This window comes from Hydra vulgaris, chromosome 09 (assembly GCF_038396675.1).
Source record: "Hydra vulgaris chromosome 09, alternate assembly HydraT2T_AEP".
NCBI classification, from domain to species: domain Eukaryota; kingdom Metazoa; phylum Cnidaria; class Hydrozoa; order Anthoathecata; family Hydridae; genus Hydra; species Hydra vulgaris.
The window spans coordinates 39,243,933-39,260,295 of record NC_088928.1 but is presented as its reverse complement, the minus strand read 5'-3'; the positions used below and the strand labels follow the sequence as shown (position 1 = coordinate 39,260,295).

General features: G+C 27.2%; 1 long non-coding RNA gene across 1 annotated transcript; it reads left to right on the top strand.

Moving 5' to 3' along the window:
* The first annotated feature begins 558 nt into the window (after positions 1–558).
* On the top strand, positions 559–10,893 carry LOC136084775 (uncharacterized). Its single transcript, XR_010640842.1, has 5 exons — positions 559–702; positions 7,326–8,157; positions 8,266–8,404; positions 8,481–10,474; positions 10,769–10,893. It is a non-coding gene; the product is annotated as an uncharacterized LOC136084775 (long non-coding RNA).
* Positions 10,894–16,363: the final 5,470 nt, after the last annotated feature.

Below are 16,363 nucleotides of genomic sequence, written 5' to 3'. Positions count from 1 at the left end.
AATTGCAAATATTGGCATATATGCAAATTAGCATTTCGCACTTATGCCAATTCGCACTTATACCAGTTCGCACATATGCCAGTTTTTGCAACTGCTTCGCACTTAAGCCAGTTCGCACTTGTGTCAATTTGCACTTTATGCCAATGTTTGTAAATTGTAAATATATATGAAAATAGTTCTAGTAGGTTGAGTTAGCCAATATTCACTTTAGTTTAGCATTTTTTTTATTTTAATTTGGCAATTTTCACTATAGTTTGAAAAGTAAAAATTACCAAACTAAAATGAAAAAATGCCAAATTAAAGTGAAAATTGGCCAACTTAAACGCAAAAAGATGTAATTATATAAATAATTATGTACATTTTTTTTTATTTCTAAAAATAAGGGTTTTTATTATTTTTATAAACTTTAATTGCTATTTAAAACTTTTATGTATATATTTTATGTTCTTCTGTAAATTTTATATTCAGATTGATCTCGTAAAACAACAACAACAAAAGTTCTTATAAGCATTTTTGATTCATATTGCTTTTAAAAATTTTTTGAAATTTAATAGGTAACAGCAGCTTAATTAAATATTTTTAAGTAGTAGTTAGAATTCAAATTGCAATGATCAACAAAAGTCAACAGAAAATGGTTGGAAAGTAAGCACCAAATGCCAAAGACCTAGTTTTGGAAAAAGTATTGCATTGTAAAAAAATTAGGTAATTTTTAAAACTCTATACTTGTGTTGGAACGAAATGAGTTCAGTACAGTACAGTACACAAATTACTAAATGGTTATTAAGAGATTTTTTAACAAGACAATAGGCAAACTTTCCTTTAAAATGTATTCAGATATTTAATCTGTGAATAAAAAATAATGTTTCTCTTTAAATTTACTTAACTATTTAGCTTTAAACTTAACTATTAATTAACTTTTAAATTAATTATTTAAATTAACTATTTAAATTAACTGTTAAATTTAACTATTAATTAACTTATCAGGATGACCAGCAACTTGGACATCCAGCTAAAGTCAGAAAATTAAATAAATTATCTAAAACTCAGGAAGTATTTTGAGTCTTTTTTGAGAAATTGAGTCAAGTCATAGAAAATAAATATGAAAATTTGCTAACCACCCTGATTATATACATTTACATTATTCAACCACACTCATGTTAAAATAATCAAAGGCATTTACATTCAAATTGGTATTTTCTTATAAATTGAGTGATTCTCACAGTCAAATAATTAATGGGAAATACTCTATACATCACATTCCTTTATTCACAAACATTATATATAGGAACATTAGAAAGCTGTCTAAATTTTGTGTCCAGATAACTGTAGTCTTTTGTAAAAGTTATAATTTTTAATGTTGCCCCAGTAGTATTTTTAATATCGAGTCCTCGGTGTAGTAAATTATTAATAGTAAATTAAAACTCGAGCTGGTATAGAAGGCTTCATTCAACAAATTAATAAATATATAAAGATACAATCAAATTGTTTTATGTCTCCAGCATCAAGCATGAGTGTTGTAAGTTTTAACTTTTTTAAAAAGCTACATTATCATTTAAGATAAGTCTGAAAAAAAGTTCTTTTGTTCATCTGATGTTAGATTTTGGTATGAAATATATTTACTTTGCTTAAGTCAAGCTTATTTTTTAAATTTAATAATTCAAGTAAGTTTAGTATTGTATTGACTGAAAGTAAAAAGTTTAAAATTCTGCTTTATAAATATTGTGTTGAAAATATTTAGAAATGGTAGACTTAGAACTAGGTGGTTTGATGTCATAATTCATTTTCTCCGTATAATTATCAAGCTCTATATCGTAGATGATAATACTGATAAGGATCCTTGTTTATGTACTTTAGCAACTTTTCTCTTCTCTTTTTCAAATCAAACTAGAAATTGGAGCAACTTCAATGTTATGAAATGTTATGGATTGTTTTAACCTAGTCTCTACGTCATGGATTAGCTTTAATCTAGTCTCTATGTCTTCTTCTTTTAAAAGCATATATTCCAAAATAAACTTTGTAAATTTTAAATCCACATTAGTTTTCACATCATATATATATATATATATATATATATATATATATATATATATATATATATATATATATATATATATATATATATATATATATATATATACATATATATATATATATATATATATATATATATATATATATATATATATATATATATATACATATATATATATATATATATATATATATATACATACATATATATATATATATATATATATATATATATATATATATATACACATATATATATATATATATATATATATATATATATATATATATATATATATATATATATATATATATATATATACATACGTAAGTGTATATATATGAATAAAGAAAATATCTTTATATTATTATTTATAATTTTGTATACATAAAAGAGTGCTCAATAGATAAACTAGAGCTATATAGTATATATGTTACTGTTACCCACAGTACCAGGAATTAGCTAAATGCTAATGTTTATAATATAATTTAATATTGCGACTCTGAGTTTCATGTGTTATCACAATCATCAGGCAAGTAGTAAAAGATAGCAAAATTAAACTTTTACTACTTGCCTGATGATTGTGATAACACATGAAACTCAGAGTTGCAATGTTAAATTATATTATAAACATTAGCATTTAACTAATTCCTGGTACTGCGGGTAACAGTAACATATATACTCTATATGTATGTATATATATATATATATATATATATATATATATATATATATATATATATATATATATATATATATATATATATATATATATATATATATATATATATATATATATACATATACACTTAGTGTATAAATGAATTTGTGAGCATCTATTCTTTGCTCGGTAAAATATTTTAAAAGAAAATTGAATAGGATATACTTTCTTTTATTTTTGTTTGTGAAAAATTTAATTGAGATTTTAGATGAGTATTAAAAAAAAACACAAATAATTACAAACAATTTATTTACATAAAAATTTAAAATTAAAATTTAAACGTCATTAAAAATCATTGCGATATTCAGTTAAGCACCAACTTGGACGTCTTCTATATTTAAAATCGTTGCGTTATACGTGGTCGTATGTTGTACAGCGCGTGTACAATCACCTCCCATTATTGTATTTTTTGCCGCAGTAACAATTCTTTCTAAAACCTGCATTTGTTGTTCCATAATCCCAGCACTGAATACAGGTGGAATGGGAATAACATTTTAAATGTTTATTTTTATTTTAGACCAGATATCTTCCACTGGGTTTAACATTGGGTTGTAGGGTCCTAATTGTAATAACTGAGCCGGTGAATTTTCAAACACCTTTTCCAAACGAGCGTGACATGGAGCATTGTCTGTTACAACGACTAAATCCTCAAAACGGTTCCCAGATGTAACCTACTGGTTAAACAAAACCAACATCCACTCGTTACAAGAATTTGCTTTAAACGAACCTCTGCGAGTTTCCACCATGACAACATTTGTTGTTGATATGGCTGCAATCAAATATATGTTTGCACCTTTTGAAGAAGGTATTTTCATTATTGCTCTTTTTCTCTGTTTGGCTTGTCCTTACGTTTTTCTACAAAAAAGAATAAAACTTGTTTTATCCAACTAAACTATTAAGGAACACATCACAAATGATGACCATTTGTGATGTGTTCGTTAATGTTCCTAACATATTCAGCTCTTTTTAGTTTGTATTCATTACTATTTATTGTAGTGGGCTCCTTGTGCACTTTTTTAAATGAAAATAGTCTGCCTTCGAGGTAATTGGCAATTGTGGTTGTGCTGAAGTTAATATTAAATTGTCTTAATGTCCTTGTTTTAATGGCCACCAATGTCAACTGACAGCCACTTTCAATCTATGCTAACGTTTCTTTGATTTGATCATTGGTTAATTTTTTTGGTTTAAAATCAATTCTTTCAATAAAATTTAAATTTCCGCTGCGGACCCAATTGTATACTGTTTTATATTTGACTCCTAAAGTTTGCGCCAGAGTCACCCAATCGTCGTTTAGCTCAGCACATTCAATTACTCTTCTTCTATCATTCGATGAAGATAAAACATAATATTTTCTTTCAACTTGTTTAGTTGTATGTATTTTATGTCTACAAATTAGACAAGGTGGTTCTGGTTGTTCCAGAAGTGGTTGTAAACAAATTTGTTGAAATTAATGCTTGCACGTATTCAATTTAATAACAGACTTTCTATTCATAGTGTATTGACAAATAACACGATATTTCAATTCCATTACCGTATTACTGTATTGCTGGTGCATACAAATGCTAAATTTGATATTATTAACTTATTAAAATGCATGCCTTAGAAGATCTTTTATAATGACCTTTAAGCTTACATTGAATTCGCAATTACAAATAATGTCTTTTTATTTACATAATCCGATTTCTTAATTACAACTTTCGTTTTTCAAATTATATATTTTGATTTCTTATTTACATGTTGAGTTTCTCAATTACATGTTAAAATTTCTAAATTGCATGTTGTACTTCTCAATTACATCTTACTTTTCTTAATTACAACTTTTAAGTTCTCAATGACATCTTGAAAAGGTGTATAACAGATCTAATTGAAAAAGTCAAGAGTGCGATACAAAAAACAACTCATATTGTCAGACACAATAGAATAAGGTCATCTACCTGTTATGAGCAGCAGAAAATTATTTTGGTCTAATTCCTACTTAAGTTAAAAAGTTTGCTTTCCAGCTTGCAATTAAAAATAATATAAAAATAGTTGGATTGTAGAAGAATAGGCTAGTAAAGACTGATTTACTACATTTATGAAGCGTCTTTAAATATTTCCATAAAGCAACCTAAAGCTCCTAGTTTAAGTTGAGCAATCAGTTTCAATAAGCAAAATGTTACATCATTTTTCAACAATTTGCAACAACGTCTGCATTATTACTCCTTCTCACCAAATGATATTTTGGAGCATGGAAAAAACAGCGGAAACTACTGTACAGAGACCTAAAAAAAATATTGCCGAGAAGAGATTTAAACAAGTAAAAGCCATCACATCAGCTGAACGAGGAACATCTGTAACTTCAGTATGCCCAATAAATGCTGTTGAAAATAGCCTTCCACCATTTTTTTATTTTTCCTTGTCAAAACTTTTAATATCGTTTCTAATATCAGCACTGAAGATGCCAACAGAAAGCGCTAAAGATGCCAATTCAAGTAGTTAGATGAAAGAAGAAAACTTTTTAAAATATCTGCAACATTTTGTACGCAACACAAGATGCTCTAAAGAAAAGTCTTGTTTATTTATGCTTGACAATCATGAAAAACATCTTAGTATTAAAGGATTAGATTTTGAAAAAAGTAATGGACTATTAATGCTTACCTTTCCACTGCATTGCACGCGCAGATTGCAGCCCTCGGATAAGGTAGTTTATGGTCCACTCAAAAATTATATAAATACTGCTATGGCGTTATGGTTGGTAATGAATCCTGGAAAACCATTACAATAAATGATATTCCAAAAATCGTAAACATTGCATTTCCAAAGGCTGTATCTCTCAAGAATATTTTGGTTAGTTTGGCTGCAACAGTTCTTTACCCATTAAATCCTAATATTTTTACTGATTTTGATTATTGTGCTAATTATGTAACTGAATGCCCAAATCCATTTTCTTTCAATATTGATTTAAAGAAAGAAATCTGCCAACCGCATTCAATTCGATTAGAACCACCAAAGGTTTATTAAAGTATTAATTCAGATACCGGCTAATCAGCTAAACAGAAGTGTAAAAGATCCACTTAGTATTAGGCCTCTGCCTACACCAGGTCAAAGGTTAGCACCAAAAAGAAGTAGGATAAAGCGTTCAATAATTTTATGATTCTAACTAACTCACCTGTTAAAGGATTGCTTAATATTTATAAAAAAACAAGCTGACTAGAAAGATTAAAAATCCGAAATCACATGTTATTAGAAGTAAAAAAATTGTTGATATCAAATTTTGCAAACAAATACTTTTACGGTTTAAATTTATCTGAAGATGAAAAATACTTATGCATCTACTGTTTTGAATCATTTGCTAATGGCAGATCAAGAGAACAGTGGATTAAATATCAGCTTTGCAAAAAATGGGCTTATGATGAATGCACTGGTGTGCATTCATCATAAGCCCATCATAATGGGCTTACTGCAGTTTATTTGCGAAATCTGTTCTTCTTACAACATTAATTAAAACCATTATTACAAACACTTATTATAGTTTAAGTTGTATTGTATTTTTGAAAAAAACTAATGTTTTTATTATTTTATATTTTATTTATTTATATTAAGATTATTCCAAAATTAAGACTATTCCAAGATTTTCATTACTCTACGTCCTTGGAAGTACCGTGCTCAACTTGTTTCTCCACGCAGCGACCTTGTTTGTCAAGGATTGTGGTTCAGAGTTAGAGAGTTGTGATTGTAACCACAATTAGTAGCCTTATTTAATACTTATATCATCTCCCCAAGGTCATAAGTAGCCCCCTCGACTATAGTCAAAAAAAGTTTTGTTTCAGAATAATCTGAGAATCTTTAGTCTCAGAATTATATTAACAAAATTAGTTTGTACTCAAGTTTGCATTAACTGGTTATATTCCAAACATACAAAGAAATGCGATAACCAACCCAACACTCTATAACAATCAACCTCGTTGATGGGCTTAGTTGTCATACAGCAGAGGTCTTTAAAAATTGATTTTACATCAAAATATATTTAATTCAATGTTATAAAATTGTTGTAATAGTTATCTATAACATAATTGCAACAGAAAACGTTTAACGTTTACTGTTTAACGTTTAACGTCGTTTCATTAGTTACTAGGCTTTGAAAGAGCGTGTTGTCAAAATATACACGGTCATTGGAGAAAGATCTTTTAAACGAGTTAAAACTTTTTGCTTTTGGAGTTTGATTATTATTTATTAGTTTAGAAATATTACATAAAGAATCATATTAAGATAAATAATCATCGTTAAGATAATATTATAATTGAAGTAAGTATAGAAAATGATTATATTTAACATTTTAATTAGGTATAAAGTAGAAAGGATCACTCCTAATAATTTTTTAAATCGTTTATATTTTGTTTGTTTTTTTTTTTAGCTTTATTTTTTTTTTTAGCAGTTTTTATTATTTTATTTTTTGGAAGGAAAATAGGGGTATGGATGAGGCCTAATTATTTTTTATGCAAAAAAAAGTTATACTAAATCTATTTCCATAAAATTGGTTATTGCTACTTTGAAATTTCTGTGATGCTATTAACAATTTTTGTTCTTTTATAGAAAATTTAATAAAATAAATTAAAATGTTGTGCTAACACTGGCATGGCATGTCACATGTTATTGTATGTAAAGGTTAAATTTTGTTATGAGGATTACAGTTCTTATGAAAAAAAAATGAAGGTAAAGAGTATTGTTTGTATATTTATTTTGTTTACTTTGAATCATTTTAAATTTTCTTGCGTCATTTTTAAAATTTTTGTTTGCACATGTTTATTGTTTGCATATATGCTTTTTTGATAAGTATGTGTATGTGGTAATATGTGCTTTATAGTTGTTTTATCAATGTTTTTTTATAATAATGTAAAGTGTTTTTTTATTATTTGTGTCTGTGTTAATATGTGTTATATAATTGTTTTATAAATGTGTTTAAATATGTATATAAGGTTAAATACATTTTGTATTTATAATTGGTACATATGTTTATATTATGTTGTTTCCATGTTTTCAAAGTGCTGTGACTTAATAAACGTGTAGAGCAGGATTTTTCAACCTTGCCAGCCAAGTGATGTACTTATAGCAGAGGGTTACACAGCAGTGTTTAGTGTCAAACTGTAACTGCCTTAGATCTAGGTGTTTTCAAGCCTTTATTATTAATTATTCTAAACATACATAATAATGTATTTTAATAACATTTTGCGTAATGTTGTTACTTATGCTCTGTTATATATGAATGTTATGTTACTTAAGTTATGTCATATGCATATTATATTAACTTATGGTGTGTGCTATTGTTGTGTGTTATTGCTGTGATGTTGTTTTTTTGTTATCTTTTGAGTTGATAGACATTTGGCTTACCTTCACGTTGGTGTCTATTGTTAAAAACGATAAATAGGTAATTTTATTATTAAAAATCACTGCTTTTAATCATTCAATAAAAGCCAAGACAAATTATTTAGCCATATATACAGTTTTTTTATCTCAATTTGTTTTTTGTCTTTAGCGCTGTTTACTGCATGATTTTGCTATAAATATTTTGGAATCATGATGTTCCAGCATAAATTATTTTGTAAAAGCTAACATGAAATAATAATATTTAACAACTACTACTCTGGTAAATCACAACAGCTTTTCTCTATAAGGTACATTGATTTTCATTTTTTGTATGTAATGTTTTTCTTAGTTTATTGACTTATTTGTTACATTTTTTTATTTTAGATTTATCAGATAATGTATTTATGTGGTATAGAAGTACAAAATATTGTAAAGTTTTGTGAATTTTTTAAGAACGTTTACTAATAACATTTTTAAAGAAATAATATTAAAGTTTGCAAAAAAGGGTTTACAACATTTTTAGTTTTTTTATTTTTCTGTGTTAGCAGTATGTTTATTATTCAAATTGCAGGTTTTTAATAAATTTTTTTATTATTGTTTGCTAAGTTAACTTTTTTTCAAACATCTCTTAGCTGATATATATATTTTTTTAAAGTCATAAGATTATTGTATAGTTTATTTTAAATGACAGTTTGTTATATATAAAAATTATTTGTGTGTGCTATTTAGAGTAGAAAAAAATTCTATAGGAAAGATTATCTTCATTATCTTCAAGATTTGTTTAAGACTTTTTGTTACTACTTTCAATTAAAAGTGGAGTTTAAATAGATGATATTAGGCTATGAGCAGATATTAGTTTAAAAATAGAAATGTTAATAGACAAGTTAATTGTCGCAGAAATGAAAGAGGCTTAGGCGAAATGAAATTAATAATCGACAAAATGCTAGATATGTTGCTCGACAAGCAGGAAATAATTCGAACCCAAATGAGGAGAGTGTGGCTAGGCAAGTTGAAAATAATTGTTGCAGAAATGAACAAGCAACTGAGTCTATTCATTACAACTTCAGTGTTCATTGGACTAGATTTAAAAGGCCCTCTCATCACCCAGAATATGGAATGAAATTGGAAGCATCAGTGGTCGAATCTAACAGCAAACATTTGTAGAATGTAAAAAGAAATAATCAATGTGATTTTTATTTGTTTGGAAGAATAAATGCGAATTAAAATAGTGTTAGTAAATAAATTAGTGTTTATCATTTTAACTTAATTGTGATAAAAAAGACTTAATATTATGAATATTATGCTATTGTTATATTCAAACAAAATTTCTACAACTTTTTTAAATTAAGGATTTTCCTTAACCCATACACATAATAACGGAATGTACACAAATATGCTACATATAGAAACATTTGGATGGTATTTCCAGTTTAGAATGAGCCAAAATCATTTTTTTCAATAATTATGTCAACCAGCATTTCTTCATTAAATGTTAAAAATTCAAAATCAATTTTCTTTCTCGGACGAAATAGCTTGATTTCAATTTTTGCATTCTTTGAAATGGGAACATGTGTACTTTAATACCCCAAAGGGTTTCTTCGGAAACTCAAGTTCAAGTTTTGAGCCATTTCAGACTAGTGTAGTCATTAATTTGTGAAATCAAAATAAATTTAATCAAAAAAAAAGCTCAGTAAATGTACAATCAAATCACAAATAAATTAAATTAATGAAATACTCAAATCACAAAATAACAAAAAATAATGAAATCATGCTAAAAAATGCAATAAACAGAATCTTAATTAAGATCTGAAAAACCAGACATGAATACAACTGAGAGATTAGAATTAGTAGACAAACCGATCTAGATTAGCCTATATAAATGTGATTTGATACTCAACGGATATATTGAAATATTAAAAAAAAGAAGAATGAAAATTAGAGAAAATGCCCTTTTTAAACAGCTTTTTCCCTAACTTTCTTCTTTTTTATAAATCTTTTGCTGTTTTGAAGTCTGTATATAAGATCTCTTAGCTTTAATTTGAGCATGCTGTTAGCAACTTTTAATAACTTTTTCTTTTTTTATAAATGCTAACTTTTTTATAAATACTAACTATTTATGGAATAAGAAATTTATTTAACAATTTGTCATCTATGCAACTTGATGATTTAGATTATATGCGCTTGAAATACTCAAATCACAAAATAACACACAATTGTTGTTGGTAACTTGTTGATTTAGATTATATGCGGTAGTGGTATAGTGGTAGAGCGCTCGCTTCATAAGCGAGAGGTCCGAGTTCGATTCCCACCACGTCCCTGGTAGGGTTATAACCACAAGTAGCCACCTCATCTGTAGTGGTCTTCTCAGCCTAGGGGAGGTGAATTATATTAAAATATATATATATATATATATGTGTGTGTAAAAAAAATTATCAAAAAGTTGTCATGAATGGTACAACATTGAAATATTCAAGACAATTATATATGATGGTAGAATTATAAAAGTTAATTAAAAAAGTCATAATTTACATTCTTTGTTACTTTCATAATGTTTATATAATGACATATGCATTTTATAACCGGAATGTGTTTTATTTTAACTTAAACTCCATTAAAGTTGAACAGCTTGACATTAACAATACATTAAAAAAAAAAACTTTTTTGTTTTTTAGAGATCTTCATTGACTGACTCCTCTCTCTGGCTGAGCGTTATATGCACATGACAAGACAAAGTTGATGTATTTAAAAATGACTTTATTGTATACTTTAGCTCCTATATTATCAAAGCCTACATTAACTATTTTTTGCTTTTTTAATTAAAGCTTTAAATTTTTGTATTGTTTTAATGTGTAAGCCATTTTTATTTTATTTTAATAATGCAGCAAAATATTAAAAAAAAACAATGGTAAAACGAAAATATCAACCTACTTTATGTTAACGCCTGCAATCCAGTTTATCTATGTTCTTACTTTACCTGATGTTTTTATACCAATCCCTAACAAAAAGAACACAATAAATACTTTAAATAAGATTGGATAAAGATTAAATGGTCTTTAATACTATTCTTATAAATATAGATATGTTATAATCATTTATATATAATATGTTATAATATCTGTAGTTTTATCACATTTTAGTTTAAACTTATACCAATCAATTGTTGTGTTATATTTTAATTTTTTACTGCAAATTTCACATTTCAATTTGGACAATGAACAAAACCATTCTTTATTCAACTTCATGGATTTCACACAAACAATATTGTCTTTTGACTAAACAAACCAAAACGTACTAGTCCACACTATAATTTCATAATTATAATAAGACTTTGATTGTAAATTTTACATATATATAAAAACATTTCTAAATGATTCAAATATTCATCTCTAATCCACTATTTTTATATAAAATATGCAAGGTAAGTATTGTATACAATGTAAAAAAGACTTAAAAAACTTGTGTATTATGCAAATTCTTATAAATTTTTGTAAAATTATACATATTTTCATAGCATAAAATCTTTTAATGTTTTTACTTTTATTACATTAATACTTTTATTAAAAATTTTTAAAGAACTCGCGCAAATCTATGTGAAATATTAAATTTTATTTTTTGTTATTATTAATGTCAAACTACAACAACAAAGTCGTGAAAAATGGCTATTTAAAGACCATTTATGGTAGTTGTAAATGTTCATTGTTTGTAAATTTGTCATAATTCTTTTTAAAAATGTTTTTTTTTTTTTTTTGAGTTTTGACAGTTTACTGGTAGTTGATTCCATCGTTTAACTATCCTGTTTGAGAAGAAGTTGTACCGGATATCAGACTTGTTTTGTTCTCTGGTTAAATAGTTTTGTTGTCTTGTGCCGTGATCATGTTTTTCTTGGCTTAAACTTGAATAAAAGTTTATTTGATTTAGTGCATTTTTAATTTTTAATTGTTGTATTTGGTCTCCTCTTATACGTCTTTCTTCAAGTATTGTCAGACCAAGGCAACGGATCCTTTCCTCGTATGTTTTACATCTAACTTCTCGAACTAGTTTAGTTGCCCTTCTTTGGATTACTTCAATTGCTTTGATGTTTTTTATTCTATTTGGATTCCATACTAAAGCACCGTACTCTAGATGCGGCCTTACCATTGATGTGAAGAGCATATTAAAAGTGGTTATATTAATGTATTTGAATAAGTTTTTAAGCTGACCCAATATGCGATTCGACGTTTCTATTATAGAGTTGATTTGCCGGTCCCATTTTAAGTCAGAGCTGATAATCACTCCTAAGTCTTTCTCAAATTCTACCTTTGATAGCTGATGCCCATTTAGCTAATAAATGAACTTTGGATTTAATTTACCAATGTGAATTACTTTACATTTGCTTTCATTTAAGGTCACTCACCATTTTTTGCATTATTTTGATACAACGTTGATATCGTTTTGCAAACTGATCGAATTGTTTTTGTCTTTGATGATCTCAATCATTTTTGTGTCATCTGCAAAAAGTTTTGAATTATTATTGATTTATGATGCCAAGTCGTTTATGAAAATAAAAAACAGTACTGGCCCAAGAACCGAGCCTTAAGGAACCCCACTAAGCACGTTAAGCAAATCTGAAATTTTTTATTTAATTTAATTCGTGGCTCGATTCAACATAGGTAAATAGTTTTCTCGCTAATAATTTGTCACATTTGTGACAAAATCTTTAACAGCTCTTTTATCTCCACAGCAGAATAACTACATTGCACCATAAGCAAATTATTAGACGTTGTTTTAGTTGGTTGGTCTCTAACTTATAAAAGTATAATAAAAATAAACGAATATATAATGAGCTCTATAAATATTTCTGTTAGTTCTAGCTTTTTTAAAAGCTCTAGCAAGGTTTTTTTTTTTTTTTGGTACAGTTATAAACCGCAGAAAAAATACTCCTCCAACTTCATTATTAAAAAGTTGATAAAAAACTGTGTCAGTAGTTTACGATCACAAGCTTGTCAGTGGGGAATTGAAAATGAAGTTACTGCTTGTGAAAAGTATAAAGAAAAATTTAGTTGTAATATCATAAAATGTGGCCTTGTTGTAAATTCTAAATGGCCATGGCTAGGTTGTATCTCTGATGGGTTGTGTATTGATAAAGGCAACTATAAAAATGATTGAAGTAAAGTGCCCTTTTTCGAAAAAAAAAATTTCTGTACGAGAAGCTTGTACAGATAAAACAATTTTTCTTGTTTCAACTTCTTCTGGGTGTGATAATTGAGGTTTTTCATTAAGAAAAGGGGGTATGTTAAGAGAAACATTTTCAGGCAAAAGGTCTTTAGTTTCAAAACCGCGATCAGCCATAATAGGGTCACCTGGCTCTGTAATTTTGAAATCAGTAGATCTACCTGTATATAAGTCTGAAACAAATGTAACAGCACCTGCTGGTGAAATTCCAACTAACTCTTTCGCAGTATTATGGTGCTTATGTGATGAAAACAGAGCTGATTGACTTCTATAAAAAGTAGGCATTTCTATAAAAATCTCTGTATAGTCTATTATTACCCTTGTTGAGGGATAAAGTTTTTAAAAATAACGAGGCATGGTATCATCTACAGTCTTTCTAGATGCCCAGTTCTAGTTGCGAATGCAAAAAATCAATCCATGTTATTAACATTCTGCTGACATGACTAGTCGATAATTTAAAACAAACCCCATGATCTTCAATAGGAAATGAACATTTCAAACGAATAAGCACTATAAAAAATTCTTCCTCAGGCTCTTTTACGTCTCTCATTTTTTATTTCTGATTCAGCTTTTTTATCAGCTGTTGTAGTTGAGCTATAATATATTAAAACACTAGCTGTAGGCTGAAGATATTCAAACACAACTTTAAATAGTTCGTAGCTTTCAAATCCTGTATAAAACCTAAAATGTGTAGTGTTGTGCTTAAATCGATCAACTGTCAAATTAGTATCTGCCATATCCTTTTGCATAGAACTTACTTTTATATGATGCTCTTGGTTTTTGACTTTGATCTTATTTTCAAGTTCAAGAACTTTAACTTGTAAAGAAGCCACATCTACTCTTAGTTGACCTTCTTTTTTTGACGGATTTTTCTTAATCCTTTACTATTATAAGTTCCCCTCGCTTTTCCCTCATATGTTTTAATAGCTTTGGGTATTTTGATAGTTGGTATTTTGTTCATGTTAGTTTTTGTGCCACCTTCAAAATGTTTAAAATCTTGTGAGTTTAAGTCGGTTTAAAGTCTCTTCTACTTATTTTGTTATTTTTCTAAGATTCTTATCTTTGTTGGGAATTGCATAAAATGAAAAATTTTTATGTTTCACTGGGTTGCTGAAGCATTTAGGTACACAACATGTGAAACCCCCATTCCTTCTTTTTTTGCTTGAACAACATCGTTTGATGTACTTGTTATAATCTTTCCTTCAAATAAATAAGTCAAATAAAGTGCTTGTACAAGCGAGATTTACACCAATAACATTACTTTTAACATTTAAATTAAACGAGTTAAAAGAAGTGAAACTAAATGGATCCAAGTCTTCAAGGACAATCTCAATTCCTTCTATGTTAGACATTTTTCTTAAACTTATCTTTGTTGTCTACTTCCGTGTACATACAAGTACCACAATGCATTGCTTTATGGGGAAAGGTCAATTGTCGTAAAATTAGCTAGTCTCCATAATTCCGGTATTTTACCGCTATTAAGCTTTTATTTATAATTTTTATATCAAATTATTAGTACATATGCGTCAGCAAACTTTAATTTAATTTCGACGTTTATTTTATCTAAATTTCAACGCTATTTAATAGGTATGTGTGCAAAATTTTTAAACTATTCAAATATTTAACTATTATACATCATTGTAAAGAGCTTTAAATCAGTATTACAATGGTGAAAATTTCATAAAAAACGAATGATTCTACTAAAAGTTATGCCCATTTTAGTGTCAAAAATATATTATAAGAAATTCTTGAGAAAACTACAAACAACTTAAAAAATTAGCGTTCGGCTAACGGTTGTTTTATAATAGAACTTCATCGTTTAGTTTTCACCGCATTACTTTGCCTCGGTTATATTTTTATTCAACTTGTAACAGAAACAAATTAATGTTGTTTAAATAAAAAAATTATTTTTGTTAACGAATTAAAAAAATTATAAATAATAATAAGATATAAATTTATTTATTTTATAACTTTTTTTTGAGATAATACTTATTATATAAACACTTTACATAATATGTAAAGTGTTTATATAATAAGTATTATTTAATATATAAGCCTATATATTATATAGGCTTATATATTAAAACGCGTAGTCCATTTGTTGCGTTATTATATATGTACATAGCCTTCTAGAAGGTAAACAGTTAACTGAAAGAAAACAATAATCTCTTTAGTTATCTCTATTTTTTGCAAACGAAAAATATTACTTGAGGAAAAAATCGGGAAAGGATGTGATTTATGTAATAGCAATAGTTTTGGGGAAAAAACAAGGGCCTGTTTTCCCCACCGTGTCATTGTTATTACTCAAGCCACATAAATTTTCGACTTAAGCCATGTTTTCGACTTAAGACAAATTTTCGACAAGCCATACTAAAAAATACAATAATAAAAATTGTTTAATTACTTTGATAATTAGCGATAACATTTCATGTTAGTTATTATTTAAAGAGATGAAGACATGTATTTAGAAAAAGCGCATCAGAATATCTTTTGTATATCGCCTTGATTAACATTGAATAATACGCCCACCCCAATAAAAAAAAGATTTATTTGCCTTAAAATATACTTCGTAATATAAAATTTAAACTAAATTAATTGTTTTCCATATGCTTATTAATGTTTTTAACAGAATTGTGGCTGTGAAAATAGCCTAGTTTTGAAGCAAATCTAGCATTGACATCCAAAGATAGAAAAAGTCGATCCTTCGAGAATATCTAAAAAAAAAAAAAAAAGGCTTTTTAAATAATATTTAGATCACCATAGCACAACTATTATTAATAGAGAAGGCATATGTCCTGAAAAATAAATTAAAACCTCATATGTTATAAATATGTGATTACTGCATAATTTAATCTTATAAGTATAAATTAACTTCTTTCCTGACTTATTAAAGATCCATAGAAGCAATAATCTATTTTTCAGTTTTCCTGCTCTGAGTTAAAACCTAGCAATGATAGATAAAATACACCAGATATTTAAAATAATTACTAAAAAAACCCATCAAAAATTAGGGGAAAAAAAGGTTTTTATTTTAAGTTAAAAATAAATTAAATTAA